Raw genomic sequence first — 16947 nt, 5'->3', positions numbered from 1 at the left:
ATTTGCCGATACAATTAACTTCTCAGTGGAATGGATGGGTGGCCACGCTGTCTCAGGATGTCTCAGAAACTAAAGACTATTTTCTGTCTGTGAAAGTGCTAGTGCCTGTGAAACTGGAATGGTTTCAATCGTTTTGTCAACTGATTGCGCTCGATCACACGAAAGCTTCTCGGGCGCGTGGTGCGTATTGCTGGTTGCCTACATTTAGGCGCTACGAACAATTGGATTGTGTGCTCGGTTTCGTTTTATTTGATTGTTGTCTTGCTCGCTGTATCGGTTTCCTGGGAGATGTTAAAAGGATGCTACAAAACTGTTCCTAGAACACTGAAGCCTCTTATCGTAGGTAGCGCATAAAAGCCATCGTTTTAGAGTGTAAAATATTACCTGAAAACTCCCAAAAACCATCATCAGCGTACATGTATTAACCTGCTGTTACCGACCAACTGTTGATGTTATCATACGTATTTTTGCCACCCTCCAAGGTTGCCATTGTGTATCGAACGTGCATGCTTAAAGGGATCCTTTTTTCCACGAAAAGCACTCAACATTTTTTCTCGGGTGAAAAAGAAGTCAAATATGGTGAAATTTATTCAACTCTGCTACTGTAGCTCCCTTGAGGCCTACCGTGCACATCTATCATTGAAGTGGTTAAGGTTGTGATCCCCTTTTGGCACTCCCCCCCGCCCCTGGTTTTTGCTATTAAATCACCACCGACGGACAGCCGGTAGTGGTAGGCCGGTAGTCTATCGTTGATTGCATTGACCACCTGCTGAAAGGGTCCGATCGCTGTCGATAGCAATTTCTGCTTATTGATTGATGCCTTGTGGATGCTAGCGCACCCGAAAAAATCGACAAAGGTTCTGCACCTTTCCCGGTCATCCATCGGGGCACATGGAGCAACAAAAAAAACCCCGGTTCGGACGAGGATTCGAGGGATCTGGGATTAAGGAAACATATATTCACCATTTATTTTTATTGTCAAGCCATCGATAAACGGCCGTGCCGATGGAAAAAGCTGGGGTCCGCACACGTCGATGAAGAAGGTCTGGTCTGGTTAAGGTTTATCAGTCATCTAACCCGAAGCGCCATGACTTTCGGATCGATTGATTAGCTATTTATGATGCAAAACATAACCGTAAGGCGTTGATAGACGGAACCGTTTCGGCTACCGACCGCAGGCTATGGACTAATGGTGGGGACTTTTTAGTTAATTTTCTCCGCAGGCTCGGGCCTCGAATAAACTATGGAGGGGTTTAGCAATTTTCTATCAAACATCGGGCAGCACCACCATCGACACAAATCTCGGCCACGCGAACTTCAAACTGTTTGACCCAATTTACCCTCCGGCATTGGTCGACGGGAAGATCATCCTTAACGCTCGAGATGTAGATAATGAATCTGCCCAACCAACGCCGAGCCAAGCCTGGGCGAGCCGAGTGCGCACTCACAGTAATTTACTGCGCCCTGTCTTCCTTTTTTTTTGGCTAAATATTATTCTTTCCGGGCTCCAGTCTCATCAACGTTCACTGATCGGTTTCACTGTTCGCGAGGTGCGGAAAAACTCGGCAGGGCGGACGGACAGGGAAAAGCGTGCTAGAGTAAATAAACAGGATAAACAGCACTCGAGTGAGGGGGCGAACTAGCGAAAGAAATGCTTGGGGAAAAAAATTATAACAAACACCGGGCAACGTTGCCCAAGAAGAGGATTCGTGCACGGATCCTGACAGGCTGGTAATTAACTGAATTTTCCCAGATCGTTAAGTTTTGTTGCCCCCAACCCTCGTTCAATTTTGGCTTGGGCTGTGGGCGTCGGCGAATGGCTGGAGGTTTTGCCCATCTGGCATTCATCCGTTGGTGGCATCGGAATTTTGCATGTAGGTTGGTTGTAGCGGGTGCGTGTCTATACCTCTTTCGCAGGGCACGAGCAAATAAAAACCGAAATCTTTTCGAGAAGTTCTTTCGCACTTTTCTCGGTTCACCAAGTATCGTTCTGGAAATGAATTGGAAAAGCAAACGGAGGGCGAGGGAGCAGGGGGTTGGTTGGGTGAAAGAAACACGGAACCACTCGTGGCGGCGCAATGTGAGAAAGCGAAACTTTCACGCGAGTGAAAATGGTCCGAAAATTACATCATCAGCTCGCCTCCTGGGCCGCCGTTCCCACTGTCCGAAAGCAAACCGCTTCACCCGCGGATGGGAATGAAGCCTCAATTCGGGCTCCGAAAAAAAGGGGTCCGGTTTTGGAAGGCGAACCCTAGAAACAACCACCACCACCAAGGTTCAAGGAGAAGCTTTATGAAGCTGCTGAACTCATTCTATCATCATCATCATCAGCAGCAGCAGCAGCATGAAAACCCTAGCACCAAGTTGGCAGAACAAAAACTTGCCCCAAAACAACATAAAAGAGCCACAGGAAAGAAAGCAACAAACATCACCACGAGTGGCCCCACCCAGTTTGCAAGGAGGGTTCTGCCAGGGAACAACGATCCACCACAGTTTCCGGCAAAATGAGTGCGTTTCCGGTGGGGGCTCCCGAACTCCCGAAGCCAAAAATGGTCTCACTAACAAGGATGTGCCCCGTGCTAGCTCTGGCAGCATCTTCCAGCAACGCCTTACGGGCATTTGGTTTCCAGGGCGTTTCCGACGAACTGGCCTGCAGCAGTTTGACTGATTTGTCGTACGGCTATATTTTTCCCCGGGACTGGAGTTGGCTGGGATGGCGTGATAAATTGGACGCCAAGATAATACACTCTGATTTGACGATGCTTCACGTATGACTCCCCCGGGGGTTGGTGTGATGGGCGTGCAGGAGGCTAATAAAATTTGTTGCCGAACAGTCGCGCGATTTTAAGTCATAAAGTAACGGTCGGGATTTATCATCCGGGGGGATCCTCTCCCCGGTCGTCCCCCCACCGGCAGATCTTCGGCTAGTGTGAAAGTAGCTATAAAAATGGTGCATACATTCACCATTACTTGCAAACCTATTTTTGTGTTCGTTTGGTTTTATTGAGCGAAGGCCTGAGATGCTGGATGTGTCAAAGGGAATACTTTAAGATGGGCCAGATTTCCTGAGCTGATGGAGAATTTATAGCTGCTCGGATAATCGTAAATGAATGTGTGAGAATTCTAGGTCTTTTTTGACTTAATCAAGAAAGAGTTTAGTGAATTTCCGAGTTATGCGGTATATGACAGCTATGGAGTAGAAGATATTGGATTTTGAAGTTTGACAGAGCTGACTGGTGACAGTCTTCTGTTTAAATCCGATATACACACTCTGATATCTTCTGGACAAAACGACAACCCGTAACTTAGGAACTGATTGTACTTTATATATCCCTGTTAATTATCCTGTTAAACTGATCGTACAGAATCCCCCATGCAGCAATTGAAATTTATTTGAATCAATCGGGACGACAATTCCCTACCGAAAACGAGCCCCACATATTCGTACGCAGAATTAAATGTAACTGTCGCGTCGAGATAAAAGTGGTATCAAGTAACATGCGGGAGACACTGGGTTAACTTTGCTCTCGCTTTACTTACGACGCCGATCGATACCATTCCATTACTAGCATATTATCGGGAAAGTAAAGCGTGCCAAAACAAACAAACACACTCACACAGACACAAACCGGAAAGCTCTTAGTTCTCCAAATCAAATTATCCCATTCCCGTACCTCCGATTCCTTTGCTTGCTAGAATTTTCTTCCTCTATCTCTCTCTCTCTCTCTCTCTCTGCATTCTTCCAACTTTCCTTCTACAGGGGATGTTGTCCCCGGGAGCTTCTACCAACCACTCAACGCCGTACATTCGCGTGTATCCGTTACTAATTGCTTCCTCAACAAACTTGTCCTTCCCGGAAAGGGCGGCGGTTACCATTTCCAATTCCACCGCACCGGAGGACTTCGGTGCCGAAATTGACTTTTCATTTCATTTCACTTACAATCTTACTTCGAGCGAGACAGATAGAGGGCTAAAAGAAAAAGAAAGAAGTTAAATTGCTGAAGCAGACTGAAGCAAGTACACGTGTGAGCACATTACTTCGAAGCGTGTCCCGGAATCGGAATCGGGGAGCGAGAAAATTACAAACTTTTCACAAGCAATTCCACTGCGTTGGCAAGGGTAGAAAACGCAGTCAAGCTAGTATTTTTTCTGTCCCGTTCCTTTAAGTGGTTTCACTTGAAGACATCAAACACTTACGCGTGAGTGAGCGAGCAGTAAATGTAGAGGAGATGATAGAGTCACTCCGTTTACGATTGTCATTCGATCTGTCAGCCTGATGACGTGGTCGAGCAGTGGTACGCTGTTGGCAGTTACACGCAGAACCGAACGTGCATGACGTATTTAAAAGTGAGTATCGTGTGTTCAAGGGGCAGGATATCTCTTGATTGAAATAAATATTCTAAATCTAATTCGTGGCTCAATCTAATTCTATTCTGAATAAGTACTAAATAAATGATGAAGAGAGTAAATTATCATCCTCGATCATTTACGTTGGACTTAAATCGCTTCTTCTTTGGAATGGCCAATAGCGTCATGCACGAGTAATTGATCTCTTACGCTAGTGCTAATAGGATCAAATCCCAGCTGGAGTGGAGACTAGCCTAGCTCCAGAAAAGAAAAAGGTTTTCGAAGTATTATATAGTAATATAGTGATGATGATGGATTAAAATATTTCAAGACAAGATTTCATAAGACACTACAGAATTGAAACGTTAGTCAGATTCATTTTCAGCCAGCGAAGAAAATGCATACTTTTCTTACGTCGGTGCTAAATCGAATCGCCAACGTGTGGGCCGCCAACAACCCATGTAACCAGACACCACCGATCGTGTGCTATAGCGGCAACTACTCTACCTCGACTCCCCAGGAGAGTGAGAGGTTGGATTCGCGTGCAGTAAATTTATTTTAATATTAATATTGACTTTCCTGCATTACTGGTCCACCGCCTCTATGCACCGTTTCTTTCCCCCGGGGGCGACAGATGCCGTTCAAACCTTTTCCTCTTTTTCCACCCGATTGGGACCCGGTTCAAAAAATCGGGAAAATAGTTTCGCGCTTCATCGCCACACAAGACAGCTGCCGTTGGGTAGTTTCACCAAACAAGGGTACAAGTTAGGCCGCTAGCCAGAATGACACGAGCGTTATTAAAGGGGTTTGGCAAACCGCGCACTCTCTCCCTCTCTCGTACTTCCTTTCCCTTCAGACGGCGTGTAATGGATACGTTTCCTTTCGGTCGGCAGACTGACAGGCCCTGGGAATGAAATTTTGATTTTTTGAACACTTTGGAGCAAAACGTTCGCTTCCGTTGTTTGACGTCCAGCTATTAAAAATGGGGCGCACGATACACGTGTCCACACGCCCAAATACCGATGATGATTCATCCGATGAATTCCTAGTCCTAGTTGGTGGAAGCTACTGCTTATTCTTCTCCCTCATTTAAATAAAAACCGCGACTCCCTGGTGATTGGAAAATTGAATTTCGGGGCGTCTGTCGTCGTAATAATAATCGGGATGCGACACGACAATGAGCCGCTTTTTCAATTTGGCAACGTGCCCTAACCGGGTGTCACGTAATGCGATACCCTTTTCTTTGCCGTTTAGCAGTGAGGACGTGAGATGGCGGTACGTAAACGTGGCCAGCACTAGGGGTGATTTTAATTTTTGAATAATTATTAGATTTTTATTATTTATATACCATCCGCTCGCAACCGCAAAGCAGCAGCAACCAGCAGCAGGCCCCATGGGAATAAATTTCGATGTAGGTGCAGTTGCTCAACGGAAAGGATTTTGACGGATTTAGACCGCACGGTGCTCGGCACCGGTGGGCTACAATTTATTCCCAAAATCAATCACTCACATCTTCTGATGCGGTCTCGGGAGCGAACCGAAAAAAATATATTTTTATGTAATTTAATTTTCTCTCTCCGGGTACTATCTGAAACAAATTGTGACCGTTACCCATTTTTCGCGGTGCTTTTTTTTCTGTAAGCGCTTGGTTCTTGCTGACGTCAATTGCCAGTGCCGGTTGCGAGCCCGGGCAGGCTCAATCGAATTATCCGTTCCCTATCGAGCTGGATTATTGCTCACAGATGAACCATTTTTCATGCGCCACTTGCTGTTTGCTCCTTGGCCGGAAGTGGTAAGGATCGGACCCGACTGAGTGGCGAATTTTGATCCACACTCTCTTTTTTCCTACCAAGGGTTGTGTGTGTGTGTGTGTGTGTGGGTAGTCAATGATCAATTTATCACGATCGAAATACCATTCCCGGTCGATGGCAGTTGGAACTGTGCCCGCCGGTTGCCTGGGGCGGTTCGTCGTAAATATAGGCGCAATCATGTTTTAATGTTTTAATTTATGAGGATGTGCTTGCGGAAAGCAATTTAATTTATGATGATGTGTTGGAGTCAACAAAGTTGACTGATTTTTCCTCCTACCCGCCATGAGAGTAGGGGGGGGGGGGGGGGTGGTGCAGAAGGAAAGATCGGCGAGCAAAGTGAAAGCATAACGGACCGTGGGTGAATTTATTGTACTACATTTGATAAGTGGTGAGATGCCTTTTTAAAATTTATCGTAATCGCTTGTGATTTATTATAAATCTATCGGGTTTTCTTTATTTCTTTTTGCATCAGTATATTGAAATGTTTTGAATAAAGTTGTGAGAATTTTATTTTCAATTCATCCTTCATCGAATGAAAGTCCTTTTTTAAATCTTTTTCTGGGTTATTTTTCGATTTTTTAGACACAAATTTTAGACTTTTATATATTTATGATCTACACTCTAACTGACTGCGCCATTTGATCGTAATAAGTAGACGATAGAAGTACCTTTAATACAAAAAAAAGTTTGTATAACATTAAAACCCTGAAAGTATTGTATAAGCTACTAGAAAAACCAGTCAAAGAAGGTAACCAAAACCTTAAATCTCTTATCAAAAAACAATTTCTCTCCCATGCGTTTGGAATTTATTCTCGGAAAAAGGGTCGTAGATACTCTTTCGAACGAAAAAGAAAAAAAACTATAATCAAAATCAATCTTCTAAAGATGGTTGACCTGCGTACCGTGTTGACCACACCGACCGACCAGCCCATAACTTCAAACGGCACATCAGCACAAAAAGGCAAGGCAAGCAGTCGCTTAAAGACGCTTCAAATTTAAAGCGAGAAGCTCCCTAATACCTAGCACAGCACATACACATAGGGCACAACAGGCAAAAGAAAAACGGACCGAACGGTTCGCTCATTGGCAACCTGACCGAGGCGAGCATAAATTATGTCCCAGTGGAAAATTAGATAATTTATCATCATTAATAACGTAATCGTTATTATACTAATGTACGTGCGTGCGTGTGTGTGTGCTCCGGTTCCGGCACACAGCACAACCTATTTTCATCCCATTTTCATCGGTTCCTTCGCTGAGCTCCCCAAGTTAAGTGTTCCGGGGCATTGCTTATCGGTTCGCTTGTCACCGGCAGCGGTACGTGCAAGCCGGCATCAACCACAAAAGTTGGGCTTTGAACGAGCGGACCACAGAGCCAGACCAGAGCCACAATGAAGGAGCCCTGTTTTTTTTGTCGAGAAAGACGAAGCAAAAAATCAATTTCTTCCATGCATGTGCAACTTTAGCGAGCATCAATTTTAGTTGGCCGGGATGCTTTTTGCTGCTCTGCTCTGCTCGGTATAGTGCCAAAGAACCCGATAAACATTCTGGTGCTGTTCGTCTGGCTCCAAGGAGCTTTCCCTGATAAAGCGCCACACCGGGTTGGAATGACCACGTGATGAAATGGATCGAAATGAACAACATCCGCTAGAGGAAAAACGCTCCCATTGCGGCTGAGAATGAAATGGAAACTCATATGTGAGTGTGTGTATGTGTTCTTAGTTTTTCACCATCTCGGTCACCGGTGTTGTTGTCGACGCCGACGACGTCGTAGTCGTAGTCGTCAAGAAGAAAGGACTTTTCGTGCGTATCGAAGCGTTGCCCGTACCAAATGGAGAGAACATGTCCGTCGGTCTGGTCCCGTGACGAAGTTGAAGATCGAAAAAAAAACAAGGTAACACCAACCGGTGTTACCGGATGCTTGCAGATGAGTATTGGTTCTTTACTGAGCTCTGTTTTTTTTTGTGGCGACCTCAGAACTCGCAGAACCAACAGCCAACGAGTTTGGAGACTCGGCTCCCAAAAAGCTTGTTAGTTTTTGCAACAACCATCCAGTGTTGTCTGTTTTGGCATTTTAGATCGTTTTTCTCCCCGACAAAAATACCGACGTACTTACCGGGAAACATCTCGCCTTCGACAAGGGAATGCATACTTGGTAAGGGGGTGGAGGTTTTTCTCCAAGAACAAGTCTTGCATCACATACCGACCGAAGCTCTTGGTGCCCAGGAAGTGGAGATACCATTTCGTTAGCATCAAGTTCCGCCCCTAAGTGTGTACGCTCCATTGAAGCTTTTAGGGTGTCTTTGTCCTTCCAGATTCCTACCGCCTCAATGCTTCCACCGAGCGCTAATGTAACACACATCCACCTCATCCATTGACCATTATCCTGGCGGCTTCCGACCAGTTTCACCCCCACGTATGCATGCTAACAAGAGCCGTTAAGAAGTGTCAGTTAGCATCCTTGACGCCATGCGCAGCGTGACTGTGCATCTTGAACGATGCACAATCATGGTCACGTACGATATCGCCTTGGTAAAGATGGCTGCGATAAAGACACAAAGACCCACGCAGCTACCGTCGTAAGCCTCCGACCGGACGAGAAAGTCGGTTAAAGTGATTTAGAGCGTAACCCATTTGCAAGTACGATCGTACCGGATGGCACATACATGATTGTCCCAAGTCATATGGGAAGCCATACTATTTGGGGTTCCAACCCACACACACACCCACACACAAAAAAGCAAAACGAAATGGCAAACTGGCATCGTTCCGGAAAAGGATGTTCAGTGCTTGGTAAAAATTCTTCTATTGACCCGTTTAATGGAGCACCAAACTTTCGAGCCGGTTCCGGCACATTACGTAAGTAATGAATTCCGCCCATCGACAGCATGGAGGATAGTGCTTTTAATGATAGTATATATATAGACCACCACAAGGTCTTGCCAATAATGGTGCCACGCTTTCACAGGCTAGCAGGGACGTCTGCAGTTCATCTGATAAAATTTTCCCCTGTTGGCAAGCGATTGCGAATCGCATCCACCATGACCAGCAGCATCAGCAGCAGCAGCGTAAAGTTCACCACACCGAATGGTGATTAATAGAAGAGGTGAATAAATTTATTGTTCACTTCAAAGGCGTCCTGTTCCTACCTTTTACTTCTTCGCGAGTGTCTAGGACACAGGCAGTAAAAGGATGCTGTTGATGATGATGATGATGGGTTTCTTATCTTGCCACGGTTGGTGGAAACTCCACTAATGAAGTAAAGGTACGGCCACCCAACCAGAGATGGCACACAGTCCGAAAAGAAAGCAGTCGTCCTTACCTGGGGAAGAAATTAATGGTAGAATTTTAATAAATGATCTGTCACTTCCATTTCTTTGGCTGAGAGTGAGGTTTGGGATGGGTGTAAAGCGGGGCAACACAGCGGTGGGGAGAAAACTTCATCCTAACGCCCGGCTAGGATGGGATCGTTTTTCCTTTTGATGGAGCACTCTTGAGCAACTCATTTAGTATGCACCCCCGGCCGAATGGACTCGAAGGTAGAGAGTTCACTCTGGCGACATTCGATATCTGGCTTCGATAACCCGGGGAGAGGAGTGTAAACAATAGCCCTCCCCCCCCCCCCCAATTCTTGGCCAGTTATCACAATATTTATGCGTGATGGGGCGAGTGGTGCTGAAGACGATTGAAAATATTTTCCAAGATAACACCCGATGCCTAGGGATGATGAACAACATCACGAGCGATTTATCGATTTCGATTAGGTCGAATCTCTCAACGCCTACTCTAGGCCTCTCACGGTAAGGCGAGTAAAATTTCAAACGCCTAAGAGTATGCAATAAACCGACAGGGTTTGCTGCTCGAGAGAAATTTGAGGAATTAAAGTATCACTTCACAGTTTCACCGCAGCTCAAGCTTTCGATGCGCTTGTTTCGCCAAGCCAGTGGGATGGTTTTTTGGCCCACTTTTGTCAACATCAAACCATGTCAAAGGAAAAAAAGGCTTAAACTTTTTAGTGTGCACTCGTACGTGTTCCGGGGGCGAAAATTTTAGAGTTCCCGCCCAAACCAACAAAAGCCGCGCGAGAGTTCTGGCCAGCAAAAAATGGCTGAATTAACAGCCAACATAGCTGGAGCAAATTTCGGAGCACTTGAAGTAAGAGAAAAGCCATCCAAACAAAGAAAAAATGTTCCAGCCCACCATGACAATATCTTCTGCAGAGGCAAACTTCGTTGAGAGCGTCAATCGCCCAGCCAGTGTGCCTGAAGGGATGGAACGAGCAGAAGTTTAAGACCGGTCAGATCAAAGTAATCGCAAAGAGCCAAACCAAGCTTCTGCCACAGTGGCAGCAGTGATGGCCACGGGCACGAACGAGAAAGCCGACAGTGAATCAAAAACCAACGTCTGGGATGTGGGATAAAAATGGAGGGCGAAGAGCGAAGATTCTGGCGTTCAGATACTTCAACAACCGAGTGAGACTAAGCGAGCGAGAGTGAGCTTCCGGTGATGGTGGAGTATAAATGAAATCGGAAGGTAGGACAGGACAAAGTTTGCCTCAGGCTCAACGGCGTAAGAAAAAAAACTCTCCGCATCGCAAGCTTAAAGACTGACTGCCGGAGTGAAACTGCTCGGTGCTGAAGACCAAAATGGCGTACCGGCCACCAACGGCCGGCTTCAAGGACGATAAAAAGATTTGTCAGATCTTACACCACCATCACCAGTGACTGGGAAGACGGCCATAGCTTAACTTAACTTTCCCAGCACACCAACCGGGTCGTCGTCTTAAGCGTCATTACTATCCACGAAGGACCCGAGTAAAAAACCCTGACAAAAAAGAAAAGACTCGTGAAAAATCTTCGTCCCAACTTTCATCCGCCGAAAGACGAGCACACACAGTAAAGGATGACTTATTGTGCTTCATTGATGCGCAGAACATATGCTAATGGTGGAGCGAGACCCAGCCGGGCGACATGATAAGCTGTGCGGTTTTATGTGGCATCTTGCCACACGCATTAATATCATGGTAATTTTTCCTCTTCTGCGTGGTGGGAGAGTTTTCCCGGCGAGGATGAGAATAATTTTGGCGGGGGGCAGTTTTAAAATTGTTGCTAATCCTCCCGGCGACTGGCGAGAGCGTGACGGAAAATGATGGAAGTTGCCGGCAGGCGAAGCTTAGCCGGGTTTTCCTGCGAAAAATGGATGGCCAGGATCAATCGGGCATGCGAAGCTTAAGCTTTATTTTATAATCTTCCAAATGGATTTTAAATTAACTTTGGCACAGTAATTCTAACGGCCTCGGTACGTACTATGAGCGGCCCCATTCTTTAACTGAGATTAAATGAAGATAACACACGCTCACTGTTCCAAGCTGGAAAGTTTCAGCCGGCTTCAACGAAAGCTCCGTACCTACCAACGCTAACCTTTTACAACCATTCTCCGGAGGTTTGTGTGTGTGTGAGTGTGTTTTTTTAAAGGGCCCAAAGTTTTTAGCCTATAGAATTTAAACAAGCAATAACATGCCCAGCTCGAAAAATCCCAGTGGGCGCCAGAAAGCCTCAGATAAAAAATTGAACGAATTTAGCTAGACGGGGGTTTCTTTTTTCCGGTTGAACCGTTTTTTTTTTGCCCGATACGGCTGCTACACAAACAAACAAGAAGGAAAACGGAAAATTCCTCCTAGGCTAAAGCAAATATCACAAACGCGATAGGGAAAGATAGCGCAAAGGGCAAACTTTCAGAATAGCTGCTGAACTTTGGAGTTGAAGTTAGCGCTTTTCGGTGTGTGAGTGTGTCTGGTGAAATATTAAAAACGCATCGAGCGAATCGAGCTGAGATAATTTTTTTTTCGTACAGCTAGAGGGTTTCTAAAGAAACTAGGCGATCCTTGAAGTGTGTGTGGCATTCAGAATGTTTGTGTTCTCTCCGTTTGAACACAGTTTGTTTGATTTTTAATCTTATCCGTATTTTGGTGTTTCTCGGAACCGTCCCCTAAACCGTCCGGAGCCTGTCAGTCAAAGCCGGCTTCGATAGCTTGCCGAAGATTAATTTCTCCCGTCACTCTGCTCTGTCGACCCCGTTGCCACTTACCGCGCAAGGTCACATTGGCAATCTTTCTACAGGCGATTCGAGGCAAGGATGTGCCTGCTGTCTATTTGTCATTCTGAGTGCCGAGAGGCTGGCTGGTGTTCGTGTTCTAGAATATAGAGTGTCAGATCAGATTTCTCACCATCTGCCACAATGTTTCTCCACAAGACGATGGTTTGGTTCACAGCTGAACACAGCAAAAAGGATTGCTTCCGAAAGGAGGACGTGTGTGCGAAAAGATAAACTACACTTAATGTCCCGATTGGAAGTGCTCTCGTGCCCGGGATTTTCTCGTGTCCGAAACACAAGTCTCCGGAGATAGTTTTCCTATCAACGACAAGCGGACCTCTTCAGTGCAGCGTGTACACTCACGTTCGAATCGATTTTATGGACAATGGCCACCATACTGGCGTGCGAGTATGGCTACGGTACTACTTCGATACATTCAGTGCGTCTTATCAGAAGTGTACAATCGATAGCATTTTCCCACCCGTATTGCAGCTCCCTTTTTCCCCGATGTCTTTCCGAAGTAGCTTCACAGCTATTCAGAAGCTATTCCAGAAACGGGGCAACCCGGAAGAGCGAAAAGGATCTGCCCCACACTCTTGCCACTTCTTCGCTCGGAAGGCTCATAAGCACCATCCCGGACCGGAAAAGGGTTTTGCCGTGAAAGTCCCCTTAGGATTTTTTTTCCTTCAAGTGACTCGATTCCAAAAGCTAATCAGATTTATTGCTTCCTTTCGCTTCCCTCGAGACGTGCAGGACAATCTTTTCCTGTCAAGCAGAGGCGAGCTGAACGCACACTTTGGGCCCCTCAAACTTTCCGACAAGACGGACGAAATTGAAAAACGAAATATTGATCCCCTGGTCCTTTGGTGTTCCGAAATCGATGCAACACTTTGGCCGGATTGGAGAGAGCGTCCACTTGAGCATGGAAGTCAGCGCAAAAGATTCTAATCTTGATCGGAAACTCCGGAAACAACCGGACTGGAGATTGAGGGGATTCTTCTCGGGAGTTCGATTCTTGGACGAGTGTTGTTTGGACGAGAGTTTTGCCCGTGGGCAAGTTCTGCGTTTCTCGGTCGGAAACGACTTTTTGATTAAAGATTCTGCATCCGATTAACTATTCATCATGTTTACCGGTGGCACCACAAATATTGACTGTTAACTAGAACGGGCGAACGGAGGACGGTCGTGTTTGGATTTGTGACCTGTTTGGTGACAAGATCAGGATCAGAGGACTGGTTCAGGCCGGTTGGAAGGTCGGTTGCCCAAATATGGACCAGTTGGTGGACTGGTTTCTGTTCCGCGGCTCGCAATGTAGCCAATCCGACGGCCAACGCCAACAGCACCGTGACATTTGAAAACAGCGAGACCTTAAAGTTCGTTCCTGGAGGTTTAAATGGGGACATGAGCTGCAGTTCTTCGGCTTCATAACCCTGCTCCGTCGCGCGTCAACGGTGATCGGGATTTATGGGCACACCGCAACAGGGCCCATAAAATTAGCCACCGATTAATTCGGGTGTTTTGAGTGGAGAATCTTTCCTGGCAAGTAGGTGTTAAGATATAAAACGGGGCCTTTTCATGCATCGACATTTCTCCAACCACCAACGGCATCGTGTGCCTGGGCGTAGGATGGAGATGTGGGCCCGCGAGCGTAAAAACATTTTACGGTCCTGTTTTATATTTATTAACAACCTCCAACACAGAGCACAGATTCGAAAGGGAACGGTAGGCTTCTTGCCGGAGGCTGGCTCGAAGTTCCTTCGGGTTAAAATGTCTGTTCACGGTGACAATCGGCCACTAAATCAGCCACCATCGAAACACGGGGACTCTTGTAGCAGAAATCTCAACCTGAAAAGCGCAGGAAGAAGAGAGACGCCTTTTAGCGCTTATCCTTTCAACTTACCTTCGTACGGTGGTTGGATACGGATGATTCTTCTGCTGCTGCCTTATTCGAAAGATGCTACCGATAAGATATCGGACTTTGGAGGTCAAAAAATCTCCACCACAGAGAGCTGCTTGGAAAAACACGTTTGAAGTTTTATTACCGTTCACCCGGTTATTTATTCTGCCCTTTTTGTTCGGGACTCACACGCACTATAACACACTCGCACACTCACTTTGAAGTTCTATTTTCTTAAGCTGTGAATTTAATGAAAAATAAATGAAATATTTAATATTTTAAGCACTTCATGATCGGCTTCGAAAGTCCTTCCGAGAATCTTGGTCTCGGACACATGGGCGCAACTAATCCACCCTTAGAATCTCCAGAACGCGCATCCAGGATCCAGCCTACTTAACTGCGTATTTTCAAGCTTCGTCCACAGTTATTACGTTGTTCAATGTGTCCGTTTTGTTCCCCCTTTTAAGTTGCCCGTGGATAGAGAAATGCATTCCCTTCATCATCGTCACCACGTTATCGCTTGTGCGCCTGTCGCGAACAGCGCGCTGTGTGGCTATGCGCTGCGTCACTGCCAACAACCGTGAAGGGATGCTGATTAAGCAGCAGACTTTCTTCGCCTAATCGTACTTCGTCTTTAGGAGCGTTGCAGCATTCCGGCTTCACAGTTATTTCCTAGTTCGTTCTCGGCCTGCTTTCTTCTGCTTATGTTTATGGACATGTTTGGCGAGCGAACTGACAGAACCAGTCCAACTGCTACCGACACCGATTGCCCACCCCGGAGGCACTTATCGGGATGCATCTGGGGGAGGGAAACCGTTAGCCCGGAATGGGGATGGGGACACTAACAGTTGATACGGATATACACACACACACACACACATTAACATACACATGCACACTGGCCACGGCTCGTTTGCCTAGAGATCCGCAATCTACTCAATTTTCTCTATTGACATTAATACATCCAATTAAATAGGGAGTCACCCCACCATGTACAGGGGAGCCTGGGCAGAGTTTTCCGATTTTCTTCATCTTCAACCTTGCGCTGTTGCGGGAACGGTTCAGCGATCTTGAGCGACACGATGGACGAACTTCAACGGTCTTGGGCAGTGCCAGGCGCTCAATTGAGTTTATTTACCCCGTGCGGAAGACGCAACGGGCACGCAACTCAGCGCTGATCAGCGCGGTCCATCGGTCAATGGCACTGGAAAGGCACGGGGATGCATATACGCAGACCGCTGGATATTATCCAACCGCTGATTGCTTCTCGGTGGTTAGAAACTTGTTTGTGATTCGTCGAACAAAACCCGGGACGATTTTTTTTTGAAGAGGAACAACTTTGGCCTTTTTTTTCTTAAGGTGAAGAATAATCGTAATCGTAAGAAATATCGTAATCGATTAAGCTGAACATGCAAAGAACATGGAATGGCCATGTTTTATCATGTTTTGCTTTTGCTTTGCTTTATCCAGCAATCGGTTGTTATGCTATTTGGCTAGTCTTCTTTGTTTTGTGTCCCCGTCCCGTCTTCGATGGCTATTCTGCTTTGTGGCACATTCCGTTTTATTTACACACAACTGCGACACATAAACAGACGCACACAACCACACAAGCACAGAGATCTGGATAGCACACATACAGCATCTTCACACACAACCACGGTTGGCAAGATGGCTCTCGGCAGAAGAAACTACGCCGATCACCGTAAGATTGGTTTCTGCAACCCTCAACCAACCACACACCCTTCGTCGGGTCCTTCACGAACGGCATTTAAACGGGCCCTTTCTTTTGTGTGTTCCACACACCCGCCTGCCGTTTCTTCCGACCCCGTCGGAACACCCTTTGGCGAATGTTGTTCTGTGTGTTTGAATTTTTATGCGTCTTTAAACAAACCGAACCCATTTCGAACGCTTCTTCTTTTGTTTCACAACACACAAACACACACACTCAAACGCAGGCACACACACACAAACACTTTGGAAGGGATGCTGGAACATAAATCTGTCACAGTGCGTTGTACAGCGAAATTCACTTAAATGGCGTATGGAACGTGGAACGAATTGTTTGTATGGCGTGTCACGGTGCACGATGGCAGGAAAAGGGTGTATCCACCCGAACACACAGAGGGTGGAGATGGGAAAGGAAACCAAAGGGGATGGTTTAATATTCTTACAGCAGCCAGAAGGCAAATCCTCCAACGCAGCGATACACAAATCGAACCAACGGACAGGACGAAAACTCACTCACTGAGTCGGATCGAAGCGGTGAGCCACGCCACCGTCACCTTTGGCTGGCTGGCGTTGCTCTCTCTCTCTCTCTCGCTCTCTGTTTCGTCATCTCTTGCGGGTGGGTTTTGCGCTGGGTTGTGGGAGAAATCTCGGCTCTCTCGTGAGCTCTGCCAGGGTGACTATGAAACGGTAGTGTAGAAATGGTTAAATGAAATGATATATTAAAATTGTAGTTTTAAAATTTTAAACAATAATACAACAATAAACAAAACAATAAGTCCAACCTAATGTACCTTTTTGAAACAAGATAAAACAAATCTTAAGCTATTTTTACATCATTATCAGAAGCAATTTTACTTTATTTAGCAATTCTATTTTTAAACAGAAATCTCTACATAATAGTGTACAAATATAAAGTTGAAAAAAATGAAAAAAACTTGTGAAATATTGAAATCAACTTTTGTAACATCCGGGCTTGTGTTTTAGTTTCAAAGATAAAATACTCAAAACAATAATTAAGAAAAACAGTTTTGATTGTGTCATTGTTTGTGTTTTGGTTAAGTTTTTATCAGA

At 45.9% G+C, this 16947-nt stretch overlaps 1 protein-coding gene across 3 annotated transcripts in view; it reads right to left on the bottom strand.

Annotated features, from left to right (window-relative positions):
• Positions 1–16465, bottom strand: part of LOC118512751 (protein naked cuticle-like) — a 54944-nt gene extending 38479 nt beyond the window's left edge. The window contains exons 1-2 of one of the 3 annotated variants that reach the window (XM_036057638.1): positions 16320–16465; positions 14152–14387 (exon numbers count right to left, since the gene is read on the bottom strand). The gene's annotated coding sequence lies outside the window, so the exon portion shown is untranslated. Of the gene's footprint in view, positions 1–14151; positions 14388–15785; positions 15803–16089 lie in introns of those variants that run through there. The other 2 variants (XM_036057639.1, XM_036057640.1) reach the window with 2 other exon arrangements.
• Positions 16466–16947: the final 482 nt, after the last annotated feature.

The sequence above is a fragment of the Anopheles stephensi genome, chromosome 3, assembly GCF_013141755.1.
Source record: "Anopheles stephensi strain Indian chromosome 3, UCI_ANSTEP_V1.0, whole genome shotgun sequence".
NCBI classification, from domain to species: domain Eukaryota; kingdom Metazoa; phylum Arthropoda; class Insecta; order Diptera; family Culicidae; genus Anopheles; species Anopheles stephensi.
Note: the sequence above shows the minus strand (reverse complement) of the source record. Positions and strands in the feature narration are given on the sequence as shown.